The sequence below is a fragment of the Engystomops pustulosus genome, chromosome 4, assembly GCF_040894005.1.
Source record: "Engystomops pustulosus chromosome 4, aEngPut4.maternal, whole genome shotgun sequence".
Classification (NCBI taxonomy): Eukaryota; Metazoa; Chordata; class Amphibia; order Anura; family Leptodactylidae; genus Engystomops; species Engystomops pustulosus.
The window spans coordinates 127,897,521-127,925,219 of record NC_092414.1 but is presented as its reverse complement, the minus strand read 5'-3'; the positions used below and the strand labels follow the sequence as shown (position 1 = coordinate 127,925,219).

Genomic DNA, 27,699 nt, shown 5'->3' with positions numbered 1-27,699 from the left:
TGTTATTAAAAAGATGTTCCTGCATGCAGATAATTTCCCATGAATATAATAACTTTGTTACCTAGAAGTGTTGTTTTTGGAGAAGACCACCTGTGCTGGAGAGTTTGCACAAAGGAACAAATAGTTTTTGCATAAGAAATGGCCAGGAGTTACTGCCATTCTGTGATAATGACAGTTGAATCCAGGTGATCAGGCAGGGCTCAATAGCGTATGTATGGTCACCACTGCCAAAGTGCTGGGGTGGTTGTATCCAAGTATAGCTATCTTGTTTCTAAGCGACAACATGGGTACATTTATGGCACATTATCTTCACATAGGCAAATTCTTTTTAATAACATGCAATTGAAGAAATGTATATATATGGAAGATAAATTAAATTAAATGTGACTGTCCAAATGAGAATACCCATTCAAAGCATGCTAATTCTGCAAACTATGGCCTACTTCTACAACTCACAGACACCCAAACCCAGAAGAGATCCTCTTATATCTATTTTTTTTCAAAATGTTTTTTATTGAACATTTTTGTAATATTAATATTTTTATAAACGCAAACAGAAAAACATGGCACACACAGTTGTAGTATCCTAAGGATGATAAATAGAGATGAGCGAGCACTAAAATGCTCGGGTGCTCGTTATTCGAGACAAACTTTTCTAGATGCTCGAGTGCTCGTCTCGAATAACGAGCCTCATTGAAGTCAATGGGAGACCCGAGCATTTTTTTGCTAAAACAGAACAGTAAAAGAACAGTGCTTAATTAAATATTGCAGATGTTTCCTGATGTTTTGCTTGTTAGAACACAATTCACTGTTTTTAATGTTTTAATTCTATTCTTCACTTTGCAGATGTGTGCGCGTATCTCCGAACCTATCGGAAGACACGCGTGCACATCTGGAAAGTGAAGAATAGAATTAAAACATTAAAAACAGTGAATACAGGACCATTTACGTGCAGAACACTTTGAAAAAACAATATTCTTCACATTCCAGATGTTCCGAACATCTCCAAACCTAGCGGGAGACACGCGCGCATACCTGCAAAGTGAAGAATAGTGTTATTTCAATGTGTTCTTACAAGCAAAACATCTGTAATATTTTATTAAACAATAAAAACACTGTTCTTCACTGTTCTTCACTTAATTTAATGCTCGATCGCGAGCAGGGGAAATACTCGTCCGAGTAACGAGCCGGTCCGAGTATGCTAATACTCGACCGAGCAGTATACTCGGACGAGTATACTCGCTCATCTCTAATGATAAATCAAAGCTATATATATCTTTTCACATTGTCACAGTAATCCATGCTTTAAAACATGTTACAGTATCATTTACCCCTTAATGACCAGGCCCTTTTTAATGCTTGTGTTTTCATTATTCACTCCCCTCCTTCAAAAATATGTAGCTCTTTTATTTTTGCCATGTATAAAGCTGTGTGAAGGCTTATTTTCTGCGTGACATATTGCACTTCATAGTGATTATATTTAATATTCCATGCCATGTACTGGGAAACGGGAAAAAAATCCAAATGTAGTGAAATTGGAAAAACAAATGTGCAACATTTTCTTGTGGCTTAACAACTTTCCCTTTGAGCCCCAAATGATATGTCCTCTTTATTCTTTGGAATCCCAAATGTATATAAGTTTTATTGTGTTTTAATACATTTAGCATTTAGGTATATGGAAGGAATTTGACTTCCCCCAACACCCTTCTGAGCTCTACATCAGTTTTAACCTGTATTCCCAGCTGCTCCACGTATTGTGTATTTTCTGTCTGCTATTGTCAATGGTGTCTGTTAACCAATAGACAGTAAAACAAGTACAATAACTTTTTGTACCAAGAGAACTGCATAATGTAGTCATTGGGGCACATGTATTATAAGTCAGTCTGTATCTTAGCAGTTTTTCCTTATTGATATGTTAGAGATTTTTATCTAGGACTTCAAACAGTCCTTATTTCATGTTGTACAGTGGCTTTCAAATTAACCCTTTCATGGTTGTCCTGGTACCAGGGACTTGAACATAAAACCAAGACACGTCAGTCTCTTAGTGTATGTAAAGATCTTCTCCCTTTAATATCTCAAATGCATAATATCACAGACTGAAGAGTCATCAAAGAGGCGAGAATAGTATACTGCAAAGCTATTGGTCATCAGCACATTCTGGGAAAAAATTAATTAATTGTACTCAGTTCTCAGGGACCTTGTACACAGATATTGTTTATACTAATTTCCTGAGAATAAAGAGATAAACTGGCACCAAAAATCAAAATATTGAACTAAAGATGAAGGACACACTGGCTTCTCATTAAATGTCAAAGGGAATTAGCTAACAGGCGAGCAAACAGGTTACATGACGTGACCCTTGGCTAATACTTAAAATGGCGGACAGTCCCTTATTTTGGGATTTCTTAAGTCACGATGGCGTCCGAAACCAGTGCGATCTCCTTAACAGATACATGTTGCACTTGGTCTTTATTGAATTTGTGACTTTTTAAAACAGAAATCGCAAAAAGTCTCCAAAAGTCGCAACAAGTTCTAATATAATATAAAAGCATTAACAAGCTGTAGATTGGCATCAAATTAGATATTTGATTTTTTTTTTGCTACTTTTTAAAAAAGTATCAACTTTCAAATCTGGATTAAGTTGATAACTCAGGGAACACTACAGAAAAATAGACGATGGCAAACTTTGAAGGAAGCACAAAAAGTTGCAAAGGAGCACATGCGCCATGAAAAATCACAAAAAAAAGAAAAAGGCATTTTTTTACCTATTGAGTACAACTTTTCCATGAAGCACCTTAATTTCCTTTTTACTATTATTTAAACTTTCATTCTTGGCAGAAGAAATTTGAAATACTTGAATTTGACTAGAATTTTCAGATATGTATAATACTTTTATAAAATAACACTTCCTCCTTCACTAAGTTAAATGGCTCAAACATTACTACCGTAAAACAAAACGATGATGTTGATGCGTAAATGTCACTTTTGTGGTAGTAACAGATGCCATCTGACTTTTTAAAAGAAAAGAATAATTTTCTGTTAGATTAGATCCTTGTGATACAAAGAGTTCTTCATTCACATCGACATCAATACCCCCTAGGAGGGTCTTTTTTTCCAAATTGCAGATGTCATTATTGAGTTTCATTGCTCAGCCATAAATGTTTCATACTTTTTGTACTTCTTGTATATAGAGATATGTGCCCTATTTGACTACTTTTCTTGAATAATCCAGCAATAATGTAAAATGATTCCTTGCTATTGAATGGACATGACATGTAGTTATTTATGGATGTACTAAAAAGATTGTGGTTACTTTTTATTAGGAAGCTTAGTCGTTTACATCGCCTGTAATCTCAGTCACAGAGTCCTACATCCTTTCACTGGAGCAGTGATTTATTATTAATGTACTATTCCCCCAATTGTGTGGGCAGTTTTAAATGACCATTTGACCCGTGTTCACATATGTAACTGTATGATGGATGGGGAGCATGATTTATGCAAAAATCATGGGTACACTCCTAAAAAGAGTACCTGGAAAAACAATCCCATCTCAGGTCATGCTTTATTTTTCTAAAGATTTGTAGATAAATAAACATGAACAGTGTAAGCAGCCTACGTATTGTGTTTCTACAACAGTTATCAGCTCCTTTATCTTATTTCAATGGAAAGCTAAATATTTTATTAGTTAATAAAATTAGAGTATTCCACTGTAGAATAAGTGCAGAACCAAAAACAATACATATTTTTTTTTGTTAAATATTGGGCACACTCATTAATAATATCTTTAAAAAACTGTATGAATTAAGACAGTCTTAAACTGCACCAGATACTTTTTCAAATTACATAATGCTGAATATTAAATTAAATGGTCATTTATCTTAGTTTTATTTTTACTCCTATAGTTGCAACTCTCTCAGCAAACTTCACCGCAAGAGAGTTTTTCAGTGTTTGCCTGTTATATCTTTAGAATCTAGATGTGTACGTTTAAAAAAGTCTCAAATTATGTCTCCTTCTGAGCAGGCATAGGAAAGAGGGGTTGTAGAAGATTTTGTGACTTTTGTGCAACTTTTTAAATAAAAAAAGTTGCAATAATCCACAGACCCGGATGCCAGATACAACCCTGTGAAAAAGAAAAGACTGGTGCAAATGAGATAAATGATCCGCAAAGACTGTTTAGTACAGTTTTGCATTTGATATTTCGACTATATGAAGCTTTTTAAGCAAGAGAAAGTACGTGTGTCTTATAGTTCAAAAGTCATGAGGATCCAGCACTGCCAGACCCTCCTGACCTTTGTGCTGGAGATAGGTAAGACACTCACAGACTGCTTCCCTCAATCTTGGAGAGAGCAGAGCCTCTTCCCTCACTCTCTTGGCCATTCAAGGACCTTGTGTGGCATCACCAGGTCATGTAATTAACATAACCTGGAGAAAAGAATCTGGATACATAGAATAAAATATGTATATTTAGTCATTGTGACCATTGGTGGACTTTTTCTGTGTTTGTTGTTCTTTTAAATTGATTTATTTTAATTGATCTAATAAAGTGTCATTTTATAGTTTCTACATTTTGGTTTTTGTTTCCACTTTTTTGTGATGTCATCAATTAACAATCCAAAACACTAGATTAACCCCGGATCACTGACACTTGTTTTCAGCTTAATGATCAGACTCGACTTTTAGAATCTGACATGTGTCACGATAAATGGTTATAACTTTGGAACGCTTTAACATATCCAGGTAATTTTGAGATTGCTTTCTTGTGATTACACTCAATGTTAGTTGTTAAATTTAAGTGGTAAGTTTTTGTTCTAAAAAGATAAAAATTTCGGAAAAATTCTTCATTTTCAAAGTATGAAATGTTCTGATTTGTAGGCAGATAGTTAAACTGCCCAAAAAGCTTGATAACTATAATTTCTGGAGTGTCTGCTTTAAGATGACATGGTTTTTTTAAGTGTTTTCTCATTTATCTAGGACGTTGTGAGGCTTAAAACTTTATGTGCAATTTTTCTCATTTTCATGAAAATTACCAAAACTCACGTTTTGAGGGACCACTCAGCTTTCAAATGACTTTAAGATAAATAATAGTAAAACCCCATAAATTACCCCACTATGAAACTACACCCCTCAACATATGTAAAATAACTTCTATTAAGTCGATTAACCCTTTTAGTGTTTCACATGGGTTAAAACAAAATGAAAGTGCAATATAGAAACCTTTACCTTTTTTTAAAAAATACATTCATTTAGGCTAAAATGACACTTTCATAATGAATAATGAAATGCTTTTGCAAAGTTTGATGCCCAATTTCTCCCAAGTGTACCCATACCCCATATGTGGTGGTAAACTACTGTATGGGCACACACGACCGGGCATGGAATGGAAGGAGCGCCATTCATTGTCCCATTGTACAGGATAATTTTTTAAAATTTCTTTGGTAATGCGAACATATATATGGTATGTAAACAGCTTATTATTTGCGGGATGAGATGTGTAGATGAGACTGTCTAGATAATTCATTTTGGGGTTTGTAGCTTATTCACAAGATTTTATTAACTATTTCAAGGGGGACACCAACAAAATCAACACTCTTTGTTTTGCTCGCCACACCATAAAAATAATATTTTATCTTTAGTCTCGGGTTCACTACGATTGTGGTGATACCTCATTTATATTGGAAAAAAACTAATTTTTTTACTATCAACAAATTTTCAGGAGCATAACTTCTGTATTTTTCTGTTGACAGATCTGGTTGAGGGCTTATTTATTACAAAAAGAGTAGTTATTTTAAGTCATATCATATTAGGATGCATAACTTTTTTTGATAGCTTTTTAGAACATTTTATGTTAGGGTATTTGATGAACAATTGTATACCAGAACTTTTTCCTGTTTTTTTTTTTTAACATCATCATCGTTTACCTTGCGAGTTCAATATTAATTTAGATTTATTGTACAAATTAATACTGGTGCAGTGATACTAAATATGTACTTTTTTGTGTTTTATATACTTTATTTGGATTTTATATCTAATTGTGGTTATTAGGGGACTTTTATTTTATTTATTTTATTATTTTTATAAAATTGCAGGGCTGCTGGAGGAAGGATCGAATCTTCTGGTAAGCTCACCAAGGGGGTCTGATCCATTGGGGACATACTGTGATGTGATGACACAATGTACAAACCAAATACGGAGGTCATTAAATGGGGAAAATATTTTTTAGATTTTAGACTTTTTATGCAAATTATGATTTCCACTGTCAACTGATAAACATACCCTAAAATGCATATTACAAATTTCTATATGATTGCCATGTAAAACCAAAACCATTATTTTTCCATTTCTTTCAATGGCATTTATTTATGTTGGGTGCAGGATATTATCAAATGTTAAGGTGAATCTAGCTTTAAACAAATCGGAGATATCAGCAGTTCGGTGTATGTCCAAAAGGAATATACTATTTCCATTTATGTGACTTCAAATAGACTTTGCTCCTTTGACTTACTGCTTCCTCTACCTTCTCCAAAGAGCTGAAATGCAATCTCACCTCAATGAACTTCTGTGTTGTTGCTTGCAAGATGGAATTCACCAAAATGTCTGAGTAAAAAGGAGGTAAGGAGTGACAATGATAGTAAGTAGATGTGCAAGTAAACACTTTGCGTAGATAAGATCTATACGATTTTTTGATTTATGCAAAGATTAATCAAAATAGCTTGATTAAAAGATGGTAACTAGAGATGAGCGAGCACTAAAATGCTCGGGTACTCGTTATTCGAGACAAACTTTTCCCGATGCTCGAGTGCTCGTCTCGAATAACGAGCCCCATTGAAGTCAATGGGAGACTCGAGCATTTTTCAAGGGGACCAAGGCTCTGCACAGGGAAGCTTGGCCAAACACCTGGAAACCTCAGAAAAGGATGGAAACACCACGGAAATGGACAGGAAACAGCAGGGGCAGCATGCATGGATGCCTCTGAGGCTGCTTAAACGCACCATTATGCCAAAATTATGGGCAACAGCATGGCCATGACAGAGTGACAGAATGAAGCTAGATAGCATCTAAAACATCCAATAATTGACCCTGACACAATCGGGGACGGCATGCAGAGGCAGCGGCAGCAGCGGCAGCAGCGGCAGGCTAGAGAGTGTCTTGGCAACATACCCCAAATGGACTCAGGCTTAAAACCAATGGGTGGCAGAGAGAAGCGCTCAAATAATATCGGTAAATGATAAAAGTTTGCCAGTATATTTTGTGGCGACAAAGTTAACAAGTTTGATGTGGAAGCCATGAAAACAACCCAAAATTCTGACACAGCTCGTTTGATAAGGGGACCATGTATGGAGGCAGTGAACTAGTAGTAGATTAAAGGTGCTGCAGTTAAAACTATGTTAGTTGGATCTTGGGATGGAGCTGGCACTCCGCTGCCAGGCGAGCTTTCGCCAATCCAAGCCCCTGTCTCTAGGCTACTCCCCAAACAGCACTTCTAAGAACCTTTTGTATAAGATCAAGTGTAGTAGCGTTCTTATAAGTTTAGGATATGGCGGGTGAGGGGAATGTAAACAGATGCGCAAGAAGCGCTGAAATAATATTGGTAAATGATAAAAGTTTGCCAGTATATTTTGTGGATTACACAGCAGGGTGGCGACAAAGTTAACAAGTTTGTTGTGGAAGCCATGAAAACAACCCAAAATTCTGCCTGACACAGCTCGTTTGATAAGGGGACCATGTATACCTACAGTTCATGCCAGTCGCTGAACTGGCTGCCAGTCTCCTTTCGAGTACAGTTTAAAATAATAACCCTCATCCATAAAGCTCTGTATAATGCTGCACCCCCCTACCTCTCCTCTCTTATCTCAGTCTATCGCCCAACCCGTGCTCTTAGATCCGCCAGTGATCTTAGATTAACCTCTACCCTAGTGCGGACCTCCCACTCGCGTCTCCAAGACTTCTCTAGAGCTGCACCAATTCTATGGAATGCTCTGCCCCGGACTATCAGACTAATACCTAACCTCCAAAGTTTCAAACGTGCTCTTAAAACCCATTTCTTTAGGCAAGCCTATAACACTCATCAACTGCATGAAGTTTTAACTCTTCTACTAACCCGTCCTGTGTCGTCCTCCCATCTGTTATCCAGCAACCAACAGGCACCAGACTTCTCTGCAGTCCCATTCACCCTGGACCTGGTATATAAGATGACGGCTGAGTGGTTCAAGCGACAGCAATTCCATTTATTATATTCTGTTCTATTCCCTAAGAAGAATGGCTTGACCATTAAATATTCTTTTACCTCGTGTTACCCCATCATCTTCATAAACCGTAAGCTCTGGCGAGCAGGGACCTCACTCCTGTTGTTCCATACAAATGTTGTGCTCTGTTACATTACATTTGTATTTGTTTCCTATGATTTGTAAAGCGCTACGGAATATGATGGCGCTATATAAATAAAGATTATTATTATTATTATTATGGAGGCAGTGAACTAGTAGTAGATTAAAGGTGCTGCAGTTAAAACTATGTTAGTTGGATCTTGGGATGGAGCTGGCGCTCCGCTTCCAGACGAGCTTTCGCCAATCCAAGCCCCTGTCTCTAGGCTACTCCCCAAACAGCACTTCTAAGAACCTTTTGTATAAGATCAAGTGTAGTAGCGTTCCTATAAGTTTGGGATATGGCGGGTGAGGGGAATGCAAACAGATGCGCAAGAAGCGCTGAAATAATATCGGTAAATGATAAAAGTTTGCCAGTATATTTTGTGGATTACACAGCAGGGTGGCGACAAAGTTAACAAGTTTGATGTGGAATGCCCTGTAATAGCTCTTGGGCGGTGTGCCTTTTATCGCCTAGGCTCAGCAGTTTGAGCACCGCCTGCTGTCGCTTAGCGACGGCACTGCTGCTGTGCCTAGAGCTACCGACTGATGGCGCCATGCCCACGGATGGTAATTCGGAGGAGGAGGAGGTGGAGGAGGGGTGGGAGGAGGAGGAGGTATAGTAGGCCTTTGAGACCTGGACCGAGGTAGGCCCCGCAATCCTCGGCGTCGGCAGTATATGACCAGCCCCAGGGTCAGACTCGGTCCCAGCTTCCACCAAGTTAAGTGTAGTAGCGTTCTTATAAGTTTGGGATATGGCGGGTGAGGGGAATGTAAACAGATGCACAAGAAGCGCTGAAATAATATCCGTAAATGGTAAAAGTTTGGCAGTATATTTTGTGGATTACACAGCAGTGTAATCAACAGATGCGCAAGAAGCGCTGAAATAATATCGGTTAATCATTCAAGTTTGCCAGTATATTTTGTGGATAACACAGCAGGGTGGCGACAAAGTTAACAACTTTGATGTGGAATCCATGAAAACAACCCAAATTTCTGCCTGACACACCTCGTTTGATAAGGGGACAATGTATGGAGGCAGCTATATGGACGACTTTTGGAGGTAGCAATGGAGACAACGTGTGGAGGCTGCTATGGAGACAATTTAATTTGGATAGTGCCTGTATGTGGCAGTCCAAAAAAGTTTTCAAACCAGAGGAGCAGGTAGGTGGCCCTCCAGAAAAATGAAATAGATTGAGTGCCTGTATGTGGCAGTCCAAAAAAGTTTTCAAACCAGAGGAGCAGGTAGGTGGCCCTCCAGAAAAATGAAATAGATTGAGTGCCTGTATGTGGCAGTCCAAAAAAGTTTTCAAACCAGAGGAGCAGGTAGGTGGCCCTCCAGAAAAATGGAATAGATTGAGTGCCTGTATGTGGCAGTCCAAAAAAGTTTTCAAACCAGAGGAGCAGGTAGGTGGCCCTCCAGAAAAATGAAATAGATTGAGTGCCTGTATGTGGCAGTCCAAAAAAGTTTTCAAACCAGAGGAGCAGGTAGGTGGCCCTCCAGAAAAATGAAATAGATTGAGTGCCTGTATGTGGCAGTCCAAAAAAGTTTTCAAACCAGAGGAGCAGGTAGGTGGCCCTCCAGAAAAATGAAATAGATTGAGTGCCTGTATGTGGCAGTCCAAAAAAGTTTTCAAACCAGAGGAGCAAGTAGGTGGCCCTCCAGAAAAATTGAATAGATTGAGTGCCTGTATGTGGCACTCCCAAAAATTGTTTAAAACAGAGGACCGGGTAGGTGGCCCTCCAGAAAAATTAAATGCATAAAGTACTATAGCTAGAGCCAGTGGGCCCTGTCAAAAAATAGCCAGTTTCCTCTGCTTTAGTGTACAAAGAGGAGGAGAAGGAGGAAAATGAGGAGGAGGAGTGCATAAATTATTCAGGTTGAGCTTCCTTCACCTGGTGGAGATTGGAAATTATGAGAAATCCAGGCTTTATTCATCTTAATAAGCATCAGCCTGTCAGCGCTGTCAGTCGACAGGCGTGTACGCTTATCGGTGATGATGCCACCAGCTGCACTGAAAACCCGCTCGGACAACACGCTAGCGGCAGGGCAGGCAAGAACCTCCAAGGCGTACAGCGCCAGTTCGTGCCACATGTCCAGCTTTGAAACCCAGTAGTTGTAGGGAGCTGTGTGATCATTTAGGACGATGGTATGGTCAGCTATGTACTCCCTCACCATCTTTCTGTAAAGATCAGCCCTACTCTGCCGAGACTGGGGACAGGTGACAGTGTCTTGCTGGGGTGACATAAAGCTGGCAAAAGCCTTGTAAAGCGTACCCTTGCCAGTGCTGGACAAGCTGCCTGCTCGCCTACTCTCCCTCGCTACTTGTCCCGCAGAACTACGCACTCTGCCGCTAGCGCTGTCAGAAGGGAAATACTGTTTCAGCTTGTGCACCAGGGCCTGCTGGTATTCATGCATTCTCACACTCCTTTCCTCTCCAGGGATGAGAGTGGAAAGATTTTGCTTGTACCGTGGGTCCAGGAGAGTGAATACCCAGTAATCGGTGCTGGAATAAATTCTTTGAACGCGAGGGTCACGGGATAGGCAGCCTAGCATGAAATCTGCCATATGCGTCAGAGTACCAACGCGCAAGAATTCACTCCCCTCACTGGCCTGACTCTCCATTTCCTCCTCCTCCAACTCCTCCAACTCCTCTTCTTCTGCCCATACACGCTGAACAGTGAAGGACTGAACAATGGTCCCCTCTTGTGTCTCGCCAACATTCTCCTCCTCTTCCTCCTCATCCTCCTCCGATATGCGCTGAGAAACAGACCTGAGGGTGCTTTGGCTATCAACAAGGGAATCTTCTTCCCCCGTCTCTTGTGACGAGCGCAAAGCTTCCGACTTCATGCTGATCAGAGAGTTTTTCAACAGGCCAAGCAGCGGGATGGTGAGGCTGATGATGGCGGCATCGCCACTGCCAATCTGTGTTGACTCCTCGAAGTTACTCAGCACCTGACAGATATCAGACATCCACGTCCACTCCTCATTGTAGACTTGAGGAAGCTGACTGACCTGACTACCAGTTCTGGTGGAAGTTGACATCTGGCAGTCTACAATCGCTCTGCGCTGCTGGTAAACTCTGGATAACATGGTTAATGTTGAATTCCACCTCGTGGGTACGTCGCACAACAGTCGGTGAGCGGGCAGTTGGAGGCGGCGCTGCGCTGCCCTGAGAGTGGCAGCATCTGTGCTGGACTTCCTGAAATGCGCACAGATGCGGCGCACCTTCGTGAGAAAATCAGACAGATTGGGGTATGTCTTGAGGAAACGCTGAACTATCAGATTTAACACATGGGCCAGGCATGGCACATGTGTCAGTCTGCCGAGTTGCAGAGCCGCCACCAGGTTACGGCCGTTGTCACACACAACCATGCCTGGCTTCAGGTTCAGCGGTGCCAGCCACAGATCAGTCTGCGCCGTGATGCCCTGTAATAGTTCTTGGGCGGTGTGCCTTTTATCGCCTAGGCTCAGCAGTTTGAGCACCGCCTGCTGTCGCTTAGCGACGGTACTGCTGCTGTGCCTAGAGCTAGCGACTGATGGCGCCATGCCCACGGATGGTAGTTCGGAGGTCTGGCCCCACGTCTGGCCCCACCACTGCCTCTTCCAACCTGTTCTGGTCGAGGACTCTCCTCCGTCTCAGAAGCACTGTGTTCACCCGGCCTCTCAACCCAGCTTGGGTCTGTCACCTCATCATCCTCCGATCCCTCAGTCTGCTCCCCCCTCGGACTTCCTGCCCTGACAACAACTTCCCCACTGTCTGACAACCGTGTCTCCTCATCGTCGGACACCTCTTTACACACTTCTTCCACTACGTCAAGAAGGTCATCATCACCCACAGACTGCGACTGGTGGAAAACCTGGGCATCGGAAAATTGCTCAGCAGCAACCGGACAAGTGGTTTGTGACTGTGGGAAGGGTCCAGAAAACAGTTCCTCAGAGTATGCAGGTTCAAATGCCAAATTTTCCTGGGAGGGGGCAGACTGGGGGGAGGAGGCTGAGGTGCAGGAGCTGGAGGAGTGCCGATTTCGGTGACATGGGTGGACTGCGTGGAAGACTGACTGGTGGACAAATTGCTCGAAGCATTGTCGGCAATCCACGACATCACCTGTTCGCACTGTTCTGGCCTCAACAGTGCTCTACCACGAGTCCCAGTAACTTCAGACATGAACCGAGGGAGTGTAGCTCTGCGGCGTTCCCCTGCTCCCTCATCAGCAGGTGGTGTCTCACCCCGCCCAGGACCACGGCCTCTGACCCCTGCAGTAGTTGGACGCCCACGTCCCCGCCCTCGTCCTTTACCCCTAGCCCTTGGGTTAAACATTTTGAAAATGAAAGTTATAACTTTAATTTTTTTAAAACTTTTTTTTGTGTTTTTTTTTTTGTGTGTTTTTCAGTTTTTAAAACCAAACGATGCTATCCTATTGCTATGGCTATTTTCTAGCCAAGTATGAAAGCACACTGCTATGCCAGATGAGATGACGCTGAGTTATGAAAAAATAAACGTAAAATAAAAAGAAACTGGCAGACTGTGCCTAATTGAAATCAAACCCCTAATAAATTGTCCCACTTCGGTCTTTGCGATGGATATGTGCGTCACTAAGCGCTAAACACAACGGTCGCAAGTCTCACTACAAATTCCTCACAATATGGTAGTAGATGCACTACAGCAAGGACAGCCACCAGCAGATCAACCAGAAATAAAATATATAACGCTATTGTAGGCCTAAGTAAGCCGTTTGGATTCTCCTATGGCTATTTTCTAGCTAAGTATGAAAGCACACTGCTATGCCAGATGAGATGACACTGAGTTATTAAAAAAATAAACGTAAAATAAAAAGAAACTGGCAGACTGTGCCTAATTGAAATCAAACCCCTAATAAATTGTCCCACTTCGGTCTTTGCGATGGATATGTGCGTCACTAAGCACTAAACACAACGGTCGCAAGTCTCACTACAAATTCCTCACAATATGGTAGTAGATGCACTACAGCAAGGCCAGCCACCAGCAGATCAACCAGAAATAAAATATATAACGCTATTGTAGGCCTATGTAAGCCGTTTGGATTCTCCTATGGCTATTTTCTAGCCAAGTATGAAAGCACACTGCTATGCCAGATGAGATGACGCTGAGTTATGAAAAAATAAACGTAAAATAAAAATAAACTGGCAGACTGTGCCTAATTGAAATCAAACCCCTAATAAATTGTCCCACTTCGGTCATTGCGATGGATATGTGCGTCACTAAGCACTAAACACAACGGTCGCAAGTCTCACTACAAATTCCTCACAATATGGTAGTAGATGCACTACAGCAAGGCCAGCCACCAGCAGATCAACCAGAAATAAAATATATAACGCTATTGTAGGCCTAAGTAAGCCGTTTGGATTCTCCTATGGCTATTTTCTAGCCAAGTATGAAAGCACACTGCTATGCCAGATGAGATGACGCTGAGTTATGAAAAAATAAACGTAAAATAAAAAGAAACTGGCAGACTGTGCCTAATTGAAATCAAACCCCTAATAAATTGTCCCACTTCGGTCTTTGCGATGGATATGTGCGTCACTAAGCGCTAAACACAACGGTCGCAAGTCTCACTACAAATTCCTCACAATATGGTAGTAGATGCACTACAGCAAGGACAGCCACCAGCAGATCAACCAGAAATAAAATATATAACGCTATTGTAGGCCTAAGTAAGCCGTTTGGATTCTCCTATGGCTATTTTCTAGCTAAGTATGAAAGCACACTGCTATGCCAGATGAGATGACACTGAGTTATTAAAAAAATAAACGTAAAATAAAAAGAAACTGGCAGACTGTGCCTAATTGAAATCAAACCCCTAATAAATTGTCCCACTTCGGTCTTTGCGATGGATATGTGCGTCACTAAGCGCTAAACACAACGGTCGCAAGTCTCACTACAAATTCCTCACAATATGGTAGTAGATGCACTACAGCAAGGCCAGCCACCAGCAGATCAACCAGAAATAAAATATATAACGCTATTGTAGGCCTAAGTAAGCCGTTTGGATTCTCCTATGGCTATTTTCTAGCCAAGTATGAAAGCACACTGCTATGCCAGATGAGATGACGCTGAGTTATGAAAAAATAAACGTAAAATAAAAAGAAACTGGCAGACTGTGCCTAATTGAAATCAAACCCCTAATAAATTGTCCCACTTTGCTGTTTGAGGTGGATATGTGTGTCACTAAGAGCTAAACACAACGGTAGCAAGTCCCCCTGCAAATTCCTCACAATATGGTACTAGCTGCAAATAAAAAAAAAAATGTATAACGTTATTGTAGCCCTAAGAAGGGCTGTTGGGTTTTTGTAGAATCACTCCTGCCTAACACTATTCTAGTAGAACAGCCTAACGCTTTCCCTGACCAGCAGCAGCTCTCTCCCTAGCGGCATCCAGACACAGAATGATCCGAGCAGCGCAGGCAGGGGCTAGTCTATTCCAGGGTCACCTGATCTGGCCAGCCAACCACTGCTATCGACATGTAAGGGTACCACATCATGCTGGGTGGAGTGCAGAGTCTCCTGGCTTGTGATTGGCTCTGTTTCTGGCCGCCAAAAAGCAAAACGGCGGGAGATGCCATTTTCTCGAGCGGGCGAAGTATTCGTCCGAGCAACGAGCAGTTTCGAGTACGCTAATGCTCGAACGAGCATCAAGCTTGGACGAGTATGTTCGCTCATCTCTAATGGTAACATATGCATCTGTTAAGAATTACTAATATTAAACCATTAAAGTGAAATAGTTAGGATGGATCACAATACCCCCATTAAGAACAGCGAGATTTTCTTTCCACAGGATTACTAAAATGTAATTGTGACTCATTTGGCAAGCTCTGTGCAGCGCCGCGTAATCTGTGTGCACTATATAAATAAAATAATTATTATTATAATTGAGAGTCTTGATGTACTTGGTATTCCTTAGCATAAGGCATTATGTAGTCTACTATTTTTGTGAAGATCAGATTCAGCCATGCTAAATTCTTTAAGGCAGGTTTGGCATTTTGTAATTGAAAGCTTCCATTTAATTACAGCCAATGTACAGTGTTGGCTGTGTAGACTATTGTATTTATGTTTGTCCTTTAGGGAATGTCGACCAGTTGTCATCTGCCACCTAGGGTAGGGACAGCTGAGTAGGGAGTTGATGTAAGGGCTCACTATCCTTGTGTGGCCTTACAATTTATTCAAGTATTACTACAATACAGTATTTTTTTTAGAACTGTACCATTTAATCACAGTACTAGCAACATATAGTTCTCCAGGATCCATTTTCAGGATTATTGTATTTTATATGGTAATCATCCTTACAATTATAGTTTATGATAAATGTTATACTGCAAATTCTATCGTAAAATTGTGTACGGTCTATTGCAATGTCAAGCCATTATTTTAACAATTATATTTCTATTTACAGCATAACATTTCATAGAATTTTCGATTGAATAGATGTTATACAACCACCTGTACAGATTTAGCAAATAGTGTTTTATGGAAGTCTAAAACAACACTATTGGAGGCATTATGAAGAAGATGTATGAGAGTTTATCTTTGTAACTCATGTAACCTTCTGCATCCCCTGGAATGACCTCTTTCTGCTCTCATTTATGAAAATGATTCATGTGTACGATGCCTTGTTTTATTCTGTCAGTTGGCTATAAATCTTATTGTATGAGGTTGAATGATGAGGTTAAAGCACTGGTTCAGTCAAGTTTTTTTTTCACAAAAAGCTACAAAAAAAATGAAAATTCTTGAACAGGATAGCTGATTGTGAAGACTGATTCAGTATGATAAAAAAAATTATAGAAATAGGATATTTTCATTTTAATACTGACTGATAAAACATACATTTTGTAGGCTGATACTAAATAAAATCATGCAGATTCATCTTTTTATTAGTAGTTTGTTTGTTTTATATATGATAAAATTGAACCCCTTCACATTACTGGAAAAAAAAACATTTTATGAATGCTTGGTCCCAGTTATGGTCAACTGCATGTAGGGCAAAAATAAGTAGGCATTTAAGGATTAAAAAATGTTACAGAGGCTGGCAGTGTCATCCTGATCACTAGAACCTGCCTTCTATATCCTGAAACTTGGCAGACCCGGAAGTGACAAGCTGCACCAAAAGGTCAACAGAATTACGGGAAGTTGTGCTGTCAACAATAATGTAAAGTATTGGGCAGACATTGGTTGTTACAAATGATCTCTTAACTACAGATGATTGCATTTCATTGAATTACTGCCACTTCAATGCGCTGTGTTGTGGTTTAGACCAATCAATCATATGTAGATGGTCAATAAATATATAGTCCCTATTTATTGTAGAGGGTTAATATGTATACAGGCCCTATATATTGATTTCAGAAAAATAAACACTGTAATTTTGATTAAACCTCTTAACAAACTTAACATATGTAACAAGTGATCCCTACTCTGGCCCTAGGAAAACTTTTCCAATCATCCTTTGGCCACATAAATCTAATATATCTCCGAGGGAAAGACCATTAAATAAATAAAGGCAGCTATTAGGATACAATAGTATTACCCATCTCTGTACTTAATCTTAACTACATTTATAATATAGAGCTTATTTCATAGCCAATTGATAAGTTGAAAGGTATTATCTTTAAAAGCAAACTGAGAAACATAAGGAGAATTTAGTCATTCTTATCAGCATCCCTATCAGCTTAAAGTGACGGAAAGGTTGTATGTTTAATGAAAGTTGTGTTCTCATTGTTAACTGCTGGTTCAAATGATATAGCCGGTAGACACTTCTCTGTTATCTTATGAAGGTATCAACGATATTACAGCATTAGGAAGGCTTTATGGTAAAGTGACAAGACTGTGAGCTCTCAGCTGCCATATAATTATCCCTTGTTCATGATGTGCCAAAAATGCTCATCATGATGGATGACTTGTAAACTGGAAGAAGTCCTTAAAAACACCTGATATTTGAACTAGGATTAAGAATCTCAGAATAGTTTAAATGATTTAGAAACATGAAAGTAAGTGAAAACATCCTGTTGGTGTCACAAGTTTAGCTCAAACCTTTTTTTTAGAAAATGAAACGTAAAAACTTAATATTCAATAGGCACAAAGTAATGAGATAAATGTGTAGGTCAATGTTTTGGCATAGTTCTAATCTGCATTTGCTGGTTTCAGTGGCACTTGCAATTTTATTAATTGTTATTGTTTTTTGACTAATAAGCCCCATTTATTGCAGGTGCTATCAAAGATATACAACCTGTTGAACTTCTTATAAAGGCTTAAAGGGGTACTCTCACCTGAGCATTCACATTTAATTCATCTGCCGTTTAGGAAATTGTGCAATGTTATATATATATGTTATCCCCGGGTTACATACAAGATAGGTTCGTTGGGTTTGTACTTAAGTTGACTTTGTATATGGAAACTGTATATTTTATAATTGTAGCACCAGACAATTTTTTTTTTTTTACTCAGTGGCAATTGGATTTTCAAAAATGTTGCTGTAATGGACCAAGGATTATCAATAAAGCTTCATTACAGACACCTTACAGCTGATCATTGCAGTCTGGGACTATAGTAACATCCAGAGAGCTTTACCAGAGGTCACAGTGGGAAGAGGGGTCCGTCTTTAACTAGGGGTCGTTTGTAAGTCATGTGTCCTTAAGTAGGGGACCGCCTGTATATATTATATATTATAAGACAACCCCTTTAAGCTGCAATTCATAATGACACATTCCATTTACTAATGTTCTTTTTACCTAACCTTTTGTTTATGCGTTTCAAGGTTGTGTAACACCTTTTATTGGAACTCTGCATTGTGATGCTCCTCTATTATTTGTCCTACACTTGCTTAGGTGTTCTTTAATAAGGTTTGAAGAACCAATATGGAGTTCTTGATTTGATATCTACAAGACAAGCATTTGTGCACATAACTATCTTCAGGACTTGTGTCTACAGATTACTCTTTTGTAATTTATACAGTGTAAAGAAAAATGTTCGATGCAAACTGGGACAAGCTGGACAAAAATACTTCATATCATACAGCGGTTTGAGTATATTGAAAATATCATTCGTAAGACGGATGATTTTGTAAGTAAACACTAGAGTAAATGTAATTCAAGTTTCTTTTCAATAAAGTATCAGTTTTCATACGTTTCAAACTGGTTATTGAACCTCACAAAACAGGTTAATATGTGATATCTAGAGTTAGACCACCCAAAGTGTTTTTCTGTGAATGCCTTCAGGTATAACATAAAAAATAGTTATGAGATACATGTTTGAACTAGTGAGTTTAATGAAGGTCAGAAGCTGGGTATTTACTATACACGGTATAGTACACTAAGAAAGGGATGGCAAACTACCATGGAAAGTGGCCTGTTTACCGGGAGTGAATGAGTTCATGTTTAATGGAGCAGATTTGTAATGGGAATTGGCAAGGCATACTACAACAATTATTAAATATTAAACAGAAGTCGGCACCAAAAGACTTTGTAAAAAAGCAGTAAAATATTTATTGGTCAATATGCTATCATAAATGAAGGTTTTATATAAAAATCAAGCAGCAAGCAAGCATTTACATTGTGAGCATGTTAGCATAACAATATCCTCTGTGGCATGCTAGAGAGCTGGTAAAATAAAGACATTTCATAGACTCATAAATCTGTAGTCTATGCAAAGTAAAAAAAAAATATCATACACATAAAAATAATTATGCAACTACAACATAAAGCTGAGTTAGACTATATTTTAGCATTTTGAAGTTTAGTATTCATAATCGTCACAGAAGTGATTGCAAAACTAATTAAGCGCGGGTTAGACTGGTGTACTAGAAGAATAGAGGATCCTCTGTTAAACTCTGGCAGCCTTTAACTAAGGAGGATATCATGTTCTGTTATTACAGTTACTAATGTATAGATAGGAAAAGAAGGAGAGGTACAAACATTTACTGATTTACCAGGGCATAGAGTGTCTACCACATAAATGAATGACATGTTTGCCATGCATATACCTCAGAGCTCAATTTGTTGCAATTAATATATCATTATAGAACAAAATAACATATGGCGATAATGTTGTGTCATGTGTTGCTTCTTTATATGATTCAGGCAGTCCAGATGGTCAAACCACGATACGTATCTTCAGACAAATACTATCCTCAGATACTCTACATTTTCACTGAATATTCTGCAAAAAAACATGCAGTATTTTACTACTTACAGTCCACTTATAGTTGAACAAAATATATTGGATATTTGGTTGGCCCGCCCACATTGGTGGGTGGAGCCATCAGTAATCCAATGTGCAAGATGAACATTATTAGTCATGTAAAAACATTTCAGTCATGAAGCTGTCTGGTTTTGTATGATATAGATTTTCTTAATATAATAACAAAAGCCCCAATTAAAAAATGTATATCTATAATGTTTATATCTATAATACTTTATCCTTCACCTTTACGTAACCCTTTCCTTATCCAAGAAAAAAACAGTGAGTGAAATGATATGAAATATTTCTTCAATAGCGGACTTTATTCATATTTCTTTTATGTGGCATCTATATTCCCTGGAAAAGTGAAATAGAAAATTGAAGGTTAAAATCTGTATATAACAAAGCTTAATAAGAAACAGAATGTCCTCAACATTGTCACAGGCAAGGCCAAAGTCCCATGTGATAATAAAACCCCAGGAAATCCATTGAATGTAGCACATATGTAATGCCATATAGTCTGTTAGTTTAGACAACTTTACACTTCAGTCAACGCTAAGACTTTCACTATTGAGCAAACTTAAACTAGAACTACAAACAGCTTAATGGAATTTGATACAATGAAGAACTGAGTCAGCAGTAGCAAAACTCGTAAGTCAGCCAATGTCAGGGTGCTAAGACATGTGTCTAGGGACGACTACTTAAACAAGTATCTGTACATTATTTATTTTAATATTTCTACTGACTGACTGACCTTTGACTGAACTAAGGCAATACACAGACCTAACTGTTTTACTAGGTAATTTATAAAAGTAACTTTTTTTCCTGTGAGCTAAAGAAAGTCCCCACTTTTTCATTACACTAACACGTCATGATATCACATTATAAAAGTACAAAGAAACTGCTCAATTTTGGGGTAAAATAAAAGTTGACAAAGAGGAAAATTAAAGACTAAAGAGAACAATGCTTTAAAGCGGGAAAATACATTTAAGTTTATTCAAAGCTAATGGAATTATACAATTTCCTGTGGTTAAATATAGTTCCAACGTGCTTATCTTTTCATCATTATACAATATGCAGTGAATATTGCCAAACGCTTGAAATCCCTGTTGGTTAGGAAAAAATGTAAAATCAGCTTAGTCATTGCTTGTGTATTTAATACTTTATCATTACTTCTTATCAAAAACTGTTTAGATGATACATCTACTACAAAGAAAATGAATTACCACTGACAATGCTCCTATATTGACAACCATGAAATAATACTGATGCTGTTACAGATAGTGTTAGATGATGCTTTCTAATCTATAACAATGGGGGAGGAGGTGTGTGCCTGAAAAATGAAAAACAAGGAGTATTCCCATCTAGACATTTACATTTAATTTAATTTATTTGCCATATGTAAACATTTTTTTAATTGGAGGTTATTAAAAAAATGTTCCTGTATGAAGATAACTTCTCATAAATGTAGCCATGTTGTCCATTAGAAACCACATAGCTTCCTCGGATACGACCACCTCACATTTTGGCAGCAGTGGCCAGACATTTGCTATTGAGCTTTGCTTGACCTTCTTTTATTCAGTGATCATTACTACAGGACGGCTGTGGGGCTTGCAGTAACTCACGGACATTTCATATACAAAAATCTTTTGTTTCTTTGTGCAAATACTCCAGCAGAGGTGGCCGTATCCAAGGACACAGTCTTGTTTCTAAGGGACCATATGAATACATCTATGAGAAATTATCTTCACACGGGTCATTTTTTTTAAAATAACATCTAATTGAAGAAATGTTTATATATGGCAGATTAATGAAACTGAATGTGAATGCCCAGACGAGAATGCCCCTTTAAATGTCTGTGATATCAAATGTATTAAAAGCGAACCTGTCAGGTAATTTCTGCTTTTTTATCTGTGATGTGTATAAGCAGAACCAAAATCAAGGGAGTGGTAATAGTGCCGAAAAACAAGTCCTTTATTAAATCACATTTAAAATGCACCACAAAATAATGCGACCAAAAAAACAAAAAACAAACAATGGTCACCTGTCTAATAAATGAAGACATGTACCATACGGAAATCCTGTCTAAAGGCCTTTCATTCGTCCCAACATCTGACTTTGACGCCTTCACTTGGACAAGGGACATTAATCTATTCGCGCGTAAATTGAACTGGAAGAAATTCTTTAAGAAAAACACTGAGAGAGCTGGTCGAGAACTAGGGATCCCCCCAGAACTTGTGGAAGGGGTGAGATTATTAACGAGTTTGGAAAACTCAGAACCCAAACCCCCTGGGGAAGGGCCCTTCACCACCTTAATAAAACACAAGTAAAAAAATGGCACCACAAGGGGAATGCTCCTACACAGATATTTTTGTCGAATTGGTCAGTGCAGATCTCAAAGAACTATCAGTAAAAAATCCCATGTATAACTGTACGGCAGGTGAAATTAAGGCTCTCTGTAACCTGGAGAAGGACAGAGAAATAACAGTCAAACCATCAGACAAGGGTGGGAATATCGTGATCCTTGATACAAAAGATTATTGGAAATTATGTAAGGAGTTACTGAGTGACGCAACTGGATATGAAATACTGAAATCCAATCCTTTACTAGAGTATGGGTCTGAACTAGAGATGAGCGAGCACTAAAATGCTCGGGTACTCGTTATTCGAGACGAACTTTTCCCGATGCTCGAGTGCTCGTCTCGAATAACGAGCCCCATTGAAGTCAATGGGAGACTCGAGCATTTTTCAAGGGGACCAAGGCTCTGCACAGGGAAGCTTGGCCAAACACCTGGGAACCTCAGAAAAGGATGGAAACACCACGGAAATGGACAGGAAACAGCAGGGGCAGCATGCATGGATGCCTCTGAGGCTGCTTAATCGCACCATTATGCCAAAACTATGGGCAACAGCATGGCCATGACAGAGTGACAGAATGAAGCTAGATAGCATCTAAAACATCCAATAATTGACCCTGACACTATAGGGGACGGCATGCAGAGGCAGCGGCAGCAGCGGCAGGCTAGAGAGTGGCATGGCGACATACCCTAAATGGACTCAGGCTTCAAACCAATGGGTGGCAGAGAGGAACCAAAGGAGGTGAGCAAGAAGCGCTCAAATAATATCGGTACATGATAAAAGTTTGCCAGTATATTTTGTGGATTACACAGCAGGGTGGCGACAAAGTTAACATGGAAGCCATGAAAACAACCCAAAATTCTGCCTGACACAGCTCGTTTGATAAGGGGACCATGTATGGAGGCAGTGAACTAGTAGTAGATTAAAGGTGCTGCAGTTAAAACTATGTTAGTTGGATCTTGGCATGGAGCTGGCGCTCCGCTGCCAGGCGAGCTTTCGCCAATCCAAGCCCGTGTCTCTAGGCTACTCCCCAAACAGCACTTCTAAGAACCTTTTGTATAAGATCAAGTGTAGTAGCGTTCTTATAAGTTTAGGATATGGCGGGTGAGGGGAATGTAAACAGAAGCGCAAGAAGCGCTGAAATAATATTGGTAAATGAAAAAAGTTTGCCAGTATATTTTGTGGATAACACAGCTGGGTGGCGACAAAGTTAACAACTTTGATGTGGAATCCATGAAAACAACCCAAATTTCTGCCTGACACACCTCGTTTGATAAAGGGACGATGTATGGAGGCAGCTATATGGACGACTTTTGGAGGTAGCAATGGAGACAACGTGTGGAGACTGCTATGGAGACAATTTAATTTGGATAGTGCCTGTATGTGGCAGTCCAAAAAAGTTTTCAAACCAGAGGAGCAGGTAGGTGGCTCTCCAGAAAAATGAAATAGATTGAGTGCCTGTATGTGGCAGTCCAAAAAAGTTTTCAAACCAGAGGAGCAGGTAGGTGGCCCTCCAGAAAAATGGAATAGATTGAGTGCCTGTATGTGGCAGTCCAAAAAAGTTTTCAAACCAGAGGAGCAGGTAGGTGGCCCTCTAGAAAAATGGAATAGATTGAGTGCCTGTATGTGGCAGTCCAAAAAAGTTTTCAAACCAGAGGAGCAGGTAGGTGGCCCTCCAGAAAAATGAAATAGATTGAGTGCCTGTATGTGGCAGTCCAAAAAAGTTTTCAAACCAGAGGAGCAGGTAGGTGGCCCTCCAGAAAAATGGAATAGATTGAGTGCCTGTATGTGGCAGTCCAAAAAAGTTTTCAAACCAGAGGAGCAGGTAGGTGGCCCTCCAGAAAAATGAAATAGATTGAGTGCCTGTATGTGGCAGTCCAAAAAAGTTTTCAAACCAGAGGAGCAGGTAGGTGGCCCTCCAGAAAAATTGAATAGATTGAGTGCCTGTATGTGGCAGTCCAAAAAAGTTTTCAAACCAGAGGAGCAGGTAGGTGGCCCTCCAGAAAAATGGAATAGATTGAGTGCCTGTATGTGGCAGTCCAAAAAACTTTTCAAACCAGAGGAGCAGGTAGGTGGCCCTCCAGAAAAATGGAATAGATTGAGTGCCTGTATGTGGCAGTCCAAAAAAGTTTTCAAACCAGAGGAGCAGGTAGGTGGCCCTCCAGAAAAATGAAATAGATTGAGTGCCTGTATGTGGCAGTCCAAAAAAGTTTTCAAACCAGAGGAGCAGGTAGGTGGCCCTCCAGAAAAATTGAATAGATTGAGTGCCTGTATGTGGCACTCCCAAAAATTGTTTAAAACAGAGGACCGGGTAGGTGGCCCTCCAGAAAAATTAAATGCATAAAGTACTATAACTAGAGCCAGTGGGCCCTGTCAAAAAATAGCCAGTTTCCTCTGCTTTACTGTACAAAGAGGAGGAGAAGGAGGAAAATGAGGAGGAGGAGTGGATAAATTATTCAGGTTGAGCTTCCTTCACCTGGTGGAGATTGGAAATTATGAGAAATCCAGGCTTTATTCATCTTAATAAGCGTCAGCCTGTCAGCGCTGTCAGTCGACAGGCGTGTACGCTTATCGGTGATGATGCCACCAGCTGCACTGAAAACCCGCTCGGACAAGACGCTAGCGGCAGGGCAGGCAAGAACCTCCAAGGCGTACAGCGCCAGTTCGTGCCACATGTCCAGCTTTGAAACCCAGTAGTTGTAGGGAGCTGTGTGATCATTTAGGACGATGGTATGGTCAGCTACGTACTCCCTCACCATCTTTCTGTAAAGATCAGCCCTACTCTGCCGAGACTGGGGACAGGTGACAGTGTCTTGCTGGGGTGACATAAAGCTGGCAAAAGCCTTGTAAAGCGTACCCTTGCCAGTGCTGGACAAGCTGCCTGCTCGCCTACTCTCCCTCGCTACTTGTCCCGCAGAACTACGCACTCTGCCGCTAGCGCTGTCAGAAGGGAAATACTGTTTCAGCTTGTGCACCAGGGCCTGCTGGTATTCATGCATTCTCACACTCCGTTCCTCTCCAGGGATGAGAAAGGAAAGATTTTGCTTGTACCGTGGGTCCAGGAGAGTGAACACCCAGTAATCGGTGCTGAATAAATTCTTTGAACGCGAGGGTCACGGGATAGGCAGCCTAGCATGAAATCTGCCATATGCGCCAGAGTGCCAACGCGTAAGAATTGACTCCCCTCACTGGCCTGACTGTCCATTTCCTCCTCCTCCAACTCCTCCAACTCCTCTTCTTCTGCCCATACACGCTGAACAGTGAAGGACTCAACAATGGTCCCCTCTTGTGTCTCGCCAACATTCTCCTCCTCTTCCTCCTCATCCTCCTCCACCTCCTCCGATATGCGCTGAGAAACAGACCTAAGGGTGCTTTGGCTATCAACAAGGGAATCTTCTTCCCCCGTCTCTTGTGACGAGCGCAAAGCTTCCGACTTCATGCTGATCAGAGAGTTTTTCAACAGGCCAAGCAGCGGGATGGTGAGGCTGATGATGGCGGCATCGCCACTGACCATCTGTGTTGACTCCTCAAAGTTACTCAGCACCTGACAGATATCAGACATCCACGTCCACTCCTCATTGTAGACTTGAGGAAGCTGACTGACCTGACCAGTTCTGGTGGAAGTTGACATCTGGCAGTCTACAATCGCTCGGCGCTGCTGGTAAACTCTGGATAACATGGTCAGTGTTGAATTCCACCTCGTGGGCACGTCGCACAACAGTCGGTGAGCGGGCAGTTGGAGGCGGCGCTGCGCTGCCCTGAGAGTGGCAGCATCTGTGCTGGACTTCCTGAAATGCGCACAGATGTGGCGCACCTTCGTGAGCAAATCAGACAGATTGGGGTATGTCTTGAGGAAACGCTGAACTATCAGATTTAACACATGGGCCAGGCATGGCACATGTGTCAGTCTGCCGAGTTGCAGAGCCGCCACCAGGTTACGGCCGTTGTCACACACAACCATGCCTGGCTTCAGGTTCAGCGGTGCCAGCCACAGATCAGTCTGCGCCGTGATGCCCTGTAATAGTTCTTGGGCGGTGTGCCTTTTATCGCCTAGGCTCAGCAGTTTGAGCACCGCCTGCTGTCGCTTAGCGACGGCACTGCTGCTGTGCCTAGAGCTACCGACTGATGGCGCCATGCCCACGGATGGTAGTTCGGAGGAGGAGGTGGAGGAGGGGTGGGAGGAGGAGGAGGCATAGTAGGCCTGAAAGACCTGGACTGAGGTAGGCCCCGCAATCCACGGCGTCGGCAGTATATGACCAGCCGCAGGGTCAGACTCGGTCCCAGCCTCCACCAAGTTAACCCAATGTGCCGTCAGCGATATATAGTGGCCCTGCCCGGCAGCACTCGTCCACGTGTCCGTGGTCAGGTGGACCTTGTCAGAAACGGCGTTGGTCAGGGCAAGGATGATGTTGTCTGACACGTGCTGGTGCAGGGCTGGGACGGCACATCGGGAAAAGTAGTGGCGGCTGGGGACCGAATACCGAGGGGCGGCCGCCGCCATGAGGTTGCGAAAGGCCTCGGTCTCTACTAGCCTATAGGGCAGCATCTCCAGGCTAAGCAATCTGGAGATGTGGACATTAAGGGCTTCGGCGTGCGGGTGGGTTGCACTATATTTGCGTTTCCGCTCCAGCGTCTGGGGTATGGAGAGCTGAACGCTGGTGGATGCTGTGGAGGATCGTGGAGGCGACGATGGGGTTTTTGTGGCAGGGTCCTGGGCAGGGGGCTGACTATCAGCTGACACAGGGGAAGGAGCAGTGGTGTGCACGGCCGGAGGTGAACGGGCTTGTTGCCACTGAGTGGGGTGTTTAGCATTCATATGCCTGCGCATACTGGTGGTAGTTAAGCTATTAGTGGTGGAACCCCTGCTGATCCTGGTTTGGCAAATGTTGCACACCACAGTCCGTCGGTCATCCGGTGTTTCCTTAAAGAACCTCCAGACTTCTGAAAATCTAGCCCTCGCCGCAGGAGCCCTCGCCACGGGAGCTTCACTAGTTGACACATTTGGCGCTGATGCACCAGCTCTGGCCCTGCCTCTCCGTCTAGCCCCACCACTGCCTCTTCCAACCTGTTCTGGTCGAGGACTCTCCTCCGTCTCAGAAGCACTGTGTTCACCCGGCCTATCAACCCAGCTTGGGTCTGTCACCTCATCATCCTCCGATCCCTCAGTCTGCTCCCCCCTCGGACTTCCTGCCCTGACAACAACTTTCCCACTGTCTGACAACTGTGTCTCCTCATCGTCGGACACCTCTTTACACACTTCTTCCACTACGTCAAGAAGGTCATCATCACCCACAGACTGCGACTGGTGGAAAACCTGGGCATCGGAAAATTGCTCAGCAGCAACCGGACAAGTGGTTTGTGACTGTGGGAAGGGTCCAGAAAACAGTTCCTCAGAGTATGCCGGTTCAAATGCCAAATGTTCCTGGGAGGGGGCAGACTGGGGGGGAGGAGGCTGAGGTGCAGGAGCTGGAGGAGTGCCGATTTCGGTGACATGGGTGGACTGCGTGGAAGACTGACTGGTGGACAAATTGCTCGAAGCATTGTCGGCAATCCACGACATCACCTGTTCGCACTGTTCTGGCCTCAACAGTGCTCTACCACGAGTCCCAGTAACTTCAGACATGAACCTAGGGAGTGTAGCTCTGCGGCGTTCCCCTGCTCCCTCATAAGCAGGTGGTGTCTCACCCCGCCCAGGACCACGGCCTCTGACCCCTGCAGTAGTTGGACGCCCACGTCCCCGCCCTCGTCCTCTACCCCTAGCCCTCGGGTTAA

At 41.5% G+C, this 27,699-nt stretch overlaps 1 long non-coding RNA gene across 2 annotated transcripts in view; it reads right to left on the bottom strand.

Annotated features, from left to right (window-relative positions):
* Positions 1-18,973: 18,973 nt before the first annotated feature.
* Positions 18,974-27,699, bottom strand: part of LOC140125641 (uncharacterized) — a 110,193-nt gene continuing 101,467 nt past the window's right edge. For both annotated transcript variants that reach the window (XR_011854664.1, XR_011854665.1), the window contains exons 3-4: positions 19,816-19,926; positions 18,974-19,548 (exon numbers count right to left, since the gene is read on the bottom strand). This is a non-coding gene — a long non-coding RNA (uncharacterized lncRNA). The remainder of the gene's footprint in view (positions 19,549-19,815; positions 19,927-27,699) is intronic.